A 5,995-nucleotide genomic window follows, 5' to 3' on the forward strand; every position below is an offset into this window, starting at 1 on the left:
GGCAAGCACTACCAACTGAGCTATATCCCTAGCTACTTCTCTTGCATTTTTAAAAGAGGAGACCTCAGGGGCTGAGGACTGAAGTGCTTGCCAAACATCCTAAGGCCCTGGGTTTGAGCCCCAGCACTGCAAAAATTTTTTAAGATATGAGATTTCAGGGGCTGGGGATATAGCTCAGTGGTAGAGCACTTGCCTAGTATATTCAAGGCCCTCAGTTCAATCCCCAGCATCATAATAATAATAATAATAATAATAATAATAATAATAATAAATCAATTTCACATGTGATGATTAAAGGTATGGTTACAAAGTCCAACTTTGCTAATCACTCACTGTGAAGAACTTTCAGGATTTCCCCAAGGTTTGGTTTCACCATCTGTAAATGAGAATACAACCCATATCATAAGGCCACTGTGAGAAATAACTGAGATAATGTGTATAAAACTCTTAGCTCAGCATCTATTAATGAGAAAGTCTTCCATAAATGTTAATACAAAAAAATATAAACTATCACAATTTGCTAAAATATGGATCACACATAAAATGAGTATTTTTATGTAAGATAATGAATGGCAAGTTAAGTCCTTTTGGCTATAGAGAACATACCATATCAATGAAGCCAGAATACCCTTGACTTCCATGGTGCATGAGTTAAGTGGGGACCAGGGAGCTAACATATCAGATAAGTGGCTTGGACTAGGTAATTAAGGAGCTTGGCTCTCTTGATTTTGTATTTCCCTCATCTGGCAAACCATCTGGTAAACCAAAAAAATCTGAAAGGGAAGAAAAATGGATCAGCCAGAGAGATCTGAATCCCTTACTGTGGGATTCACGAAGGTAAACAGGAAGGAAAAAAAAAAAAAACTCTGGCCAAAATCTGATTATTCAAATCTGCTTATTCTTAATAATTTTTAGGTCTTCAGTGTTTGGTTACTGCTATAATTGCTTTGCTTAATATAGTAATTATTAATGCTATTAATATAACTAGTCTGGACTTAATTTATGCCTGTCATTTCAAATATAAGCTAACATGTATATTAAAGAAACAAGTAAACATTTGCACTTACTACTCTTGCTGCTAACATTCTTCTGAGACTCAATTTCTTCACCTGTAAAATGAAGAAACCAGATTAGGTAACTCCTAATTTTTCTTAGATTCTGATTTTATATATAACTAAATAATATCAGTAATTTGCAATGTCAGTACTTATCCTAAGTTCTTATTCACTTGTGAATGTTAAAAAAGTGGGATGAAGCATGGAGTATGCACAGCTCCTATCCTGACGTCATGTCCATTGACAATGACCAGCTTTTAAAGACTGACTCTCTTTAGGCCTCATAATATATTCCTTCAATTTCTTGAATTTGGTTTCTCTGGTTGCTAATAGTCAAGAGGTGGTAAGTTGTAAACTATAAGGATTAGCCTTTAGGATGATGATGAAGTTTTCTTTTTTTCTTTAAATATAAATTTTGACTAGATTTGCAATGTATAAAATGAAAAGTGGGAGTAAAAAAACATGCTTCCAACCATGTGGTTACCAGCTTTCATAGAAACAAAACAGCTGCACTTTATATTGACTGTTTCCATTTTTCCATATGTTAGACATACAACAAACATAACCCATAAATATAAAAAGTCTTTTTTTCTCCCTTAAGTAACTCCTGCAATTAGTGTCAAATATTTTTTAAAAGATCTTTCTAGGGCTGGGGTTGTAACTCAGTGGTAGAGCGCTTGCCTAGGCATGCATAAGGGTTCAATCAGTGGTACCACATATAAAAAAAATGAAAATAAAAACAAAATAAAGGTATATGAACATGTTGTATATATGTTGTATATGGACATGATATCTTTTAAAAATTTTGTTCTAATTAGGTATACATGACAGTGGAATTAATTTTGATTCATTGTATACAGATGGAGCACAACTTTTCATTTCTCTGGTTGTACATTATGTAGTCATGATTCATCTACAAGTAAAAAAAAAGATATTGTGAGAAGAATGGATAAAGAAACTGTGGCATATATACACAATGGAATATTACTCAGCATTAAAAGAGAATAAAATTATAGCATTTGCAGGTAAATGGATGGAGTTGGAGAATATCATGCTAAGTGAAGTAAGCCAATCCTAAAAAAAACAAAGGCCAAATGTTTTCTCTGATAAGTAGATGCTGATCCATAATGGGGGGCGGGACCATGGGAAGAATGAAGAAACTTTGTATTGGGCAAAGGAGAGGCACAGTGGGGATAGGACATGGGGATATGAAAGATGGTGGAATGAGAAGGACATCATTACCCTAAACACATGTATGATTGCATGAATGGCATGACTACATACTGTACAACCAGAGAAATGAAAAGTTGTGCTCCATCTGTGTACAATGAATCAAAATTAATTTCACTGTTATGTATATCTAATTAGAACAAAATTTTAAAAAGATATCATGTCCATATACAAAAAAAATCTTAAAAAATATCTTTCTATTGTTTATTAGTTCTCTTTGATTTTACTGTTAAAATTTGAGCTTTCCATTTGTGTTATTATTTAAGCTATTGTCATTTACTTGTTTTTCCCAAGAATGTGTAACTATAGTTTATATATATATATATATATATATATATATATATATATATATATATATATATATATCTGATAAGGAATAGTCTATTTTTTTTACTAGTGAAAAACTACTCAGTATAGTAGAAACTGAATTTAAAAAAATAGTCTGATGATTCTTTTATTAAATATTTATTTTTTAGTTGTAGTTGGACACAATACCTTTATTTTGTTTATTTTTTTAATGTGGTGCTAAGGATCAAACCCAAGGCCTCGCACATGCTAGGCATGCACTCTACTGCTGAGCCACAATCCCAGCCCAGTCTGATAATTCTTTACAAAGGATTTAAACTCTGTGGTAGACTCTGTAGAGAAATGGTACAACAAAATGTTTAAAAACTGGGACTCTGTATTCAGAAGATGAGTTATTTAACATTTTCGAACACTTCCTCCTTATCTGTAAAATAAAAATAATAATAAATGCAAATACTTCCTTCTTGGGGCCAGTAAGTATTACATAAATTAATACTTATAAAGTATTTGGCATAGGGACTCAAGAGTACTCCTGACTCAGATTTTCAGGATATTGAAAACCACATAAATTTTAGAGGACAACTTGAAAGTCAACAATAACAGTCACCTCGTTTTCTAATTTAAGAATCTGGGCTGGGGCTGGGGCTTAGTGGCAGAGCTTGCCTAGCAATGTGTGAGGCACTGGGTTCGATCTCTATCACCACATACAAAAATAAATAAAATAAAGGCATGCTATCCATCTACAACTACAAAAAAAAATTTTTTTTAATTTAACAATCTGTTGGGGGTGTAGCTCAGTTGGTAGAACACATTCTCAGCATGTGAAAAACCCTAAATTAAATCCCCAAGTGCTAAAAAAAATTATACTGTGAATGAGAAAGACAAAACACAAGTATCCACACATGATCTTACTTGTAAGTGGAATCATAAAAAAAATTGATCTCATTGAAGTTGAGAGTAGAATAGTGGGAAAATGGAGGAGAGGAGTCAGAGGAAGATCAACCACAGCTACAATGTCTTTGATAGGAGGAATAAATTCTGTTGCTCTATGCCACAGCAAAGTGAATATAATCAGCAATAACGTGTTATATATCTCAAAATAGAAGAAAGGAAAAAAAATAGAAGAGAGTTCTCACAATAAAGAAATGACAAAAAGTGATGGGTAGGTTAATTACCCTGAATTGGTCACTACGCAATGTATATATGAATCAAAACATCACATTGTACCTCATAAATCTGTACAAATATTATATGTCAATCAAACACACACACACACACACACACACACGCACACATATACACACAGAGAGGTGTCCTGAATTCCAGTTCAGAGCTCTTTCTTCTAGAGGAGACTGCTGTTTCAGGCTACTGGAGGTCAAAGGCTCTGCCCTCAAGTTTATGATGCACTTGGATAGTTGAGACTGACAGGTGGATAGTCAAGTTCACGTTTCAAATGTTAGGTGTTGTATAAGAAAGTTTCATGTGTGAAAGGTAGAATTAAGAGGGACTCAGCAGGAAACTGAGTTGTACAGGAAACTTCTAGAAAAACAATGAGACTTAAGGTAAGCCTTTAAGGCAGAGTTTTGACTTCTACCCACCACCTGCATCCCCACTCCTCTTATTTAAAACAACTAAATTGAACTAGAAGGGTAATGAATATGTTACTAAGGTACATTCCTGCGATACCTAGCGTCAGGCAGAGAGTCAAATCTCCCTCCTTTAAAAATCTTTTTTAAAATATTTTTTAATCGTCAACGGATCTTCTAGTTATTTAACTGTGGTGCTGAGGATCAAACCCAAGGCCTCACACATGCCAGGCAAGCGCTCTACCACTGAGCCACAGCCCCACTTTTTAAATCTTAAAAAGATGGACCGAGGAGGCAGCCACCTCCCTCTGAACAGGAAATATCGGGTCCTTCTTGTTCCTGGGTCCTCGGGTGGAAGCCCTGCGGCGCTCCCTGGGGTAGCTGCCCAAGGCATCTGAGGCCACGCCTCGGGAGCACCTGGAAGCCGGACTCTGAGGGCGCGTAAAGGAGGAAACGCGAGGCTTTCAATCTCTTGAAACAAAGCGAGGCTCACAGCAACCTCGGGGGATGCGCCAGACTCACTTTCCATTCCCTCCCAACCCCCAAGGGTTCGAGCCCGCAAGCGCGCAGGCCCAGACTGGGCCGGAGGCGGCTCTCCGGGTCCAGATCCGGCCTGGACCTGCGACGCCCGCCGGCTGGGTGGGGAAGGGCCCGGACGCCTCGCCCTCGGTGCTCGCGGTAGATCCCGGGAGAGTCGAGAAAGGGAGCGGCGACGTTAGAGAAAGGATTCCCAGGGAGAAGCCAGAGGAGCCAAGGAAGGAAAGGCGACTTCGCCTCGCGGCACCGGCCGGGGGCAGCGTCGCGGGGGCATAGGCCCTGTGCCCCCCCCCCCCCGGCCACCATCGCCCACCTCAACCGCCTTGCGCAGCTGCCCGGGCCAGGCGCCCACTCTGCAGCCCCACACGGCGCGGCGGCCTGAGCCCAGCTCGTGGCGAGGCTGGGACAGTAGCTCCCAGCGCGTCCTGCGGAAGGGACTCGGTGTGCTCCTTGGAAGGGAACACTCCGGTTCATATTTTACCCATGAGCATATTTCCGTGCGGGGAGAGGGTCCCTACCATTTTAAATCATTGCTCTCTGCATTCTCCTTATGATACTATGGTGATTTTTCTTTCAAAACGAAGCAGGTCAAAAATTGTAAAACGCCTAGTGCGTCTTTAAAAAAAAAAAAAAAAATCCCAGTGTGAAAAAGTTCAATGATTTTTCATTATCGGTTGCAAGCAGTTTCCTATTTTCTCTAACCAATTAACCGCACACGCCTAAAATGAAAAGACAAAACAATCTGATTTCTATAGATGAGCCTCGTGACTGAACCTTTTTTCAGAACGTTTTTTAAAAAAATATTTATTTTTTAGTTGTAGTTGGATAAAATACGTTTATTTATTTTATTTATTTATTTTTATGTGGTGCTGAGGATCGAACCCAAGGCCTCGCAAGTGCTAGGGGAGAGCTCTACCACTGAGCCACAACCCCAGCCCACAGCACGTTTTTAATGAGTAAAATTTAATAGGCTGTTTAAAAAATGGAAACGTGTTTTAGTCATGCCTGGGAATATTTTGAAAAGGAAACATTGGTCTCTTTATTTTCCAATAAACTCGAAATGCAATCTTTCAATGATATTTTACAGGTTTGGGATTGCTCCTCCTCTCCCTTCCCCTTCCTCCCACCCTCCAACAAAAGCAACAGGGTTTAAAGGCTAACACCTACAAAACAGAGTTGCTTGATTGATATTTGGTTTGCAGTTCTGCATCCGAAGGTCAGGTATATTTAATGACTCTTGTTATAAAAAATAAGACACAAATCCTGACGATTCCAGTTCAG

General features: G+C 38.5%; 1 long non-coding RNA gene across 1 annotated transcript; it reads right to left on the reverse strand.

Annotated features, from left to right (window-relative positions):
- Positions 1 to 330: 330 nt before the first annotated feature.
- LOC139706193 (uncharacterized) lies at positions 331 to 5,123 on the reverse strand. The gene is made up of 3 exons (XR_011707840.1): positions 5,028 to 5,123; positions 1,068 to 1,109; positions 331 to 376 (listed from the first exon to the last, which is right to left on the reverse strand). It is a non-coding gene; the product is annotated as an uncharacterized lncRNA (long non-coding RNA).
- Between the last annotated feature and the right edge of the window lie 872 nt (positions 5,124 to 5,995).

The sequence above is a fragment of the Marmota flaviventris genome, chromosome 1, assembly GCF_047511675.1.
Source record: "Marmota flaviventris isolate mMarFla1 chromosome 1, mMarFla1.hap1, whole genome shotgun sequence".
NCBI classification, from domain to species: domain Eukaryota; kingdom Metazoa; phylum Chordata; class Mammalia; order Rodentia; family Sciuridae; genus Marmota; species Marmota flaviventris.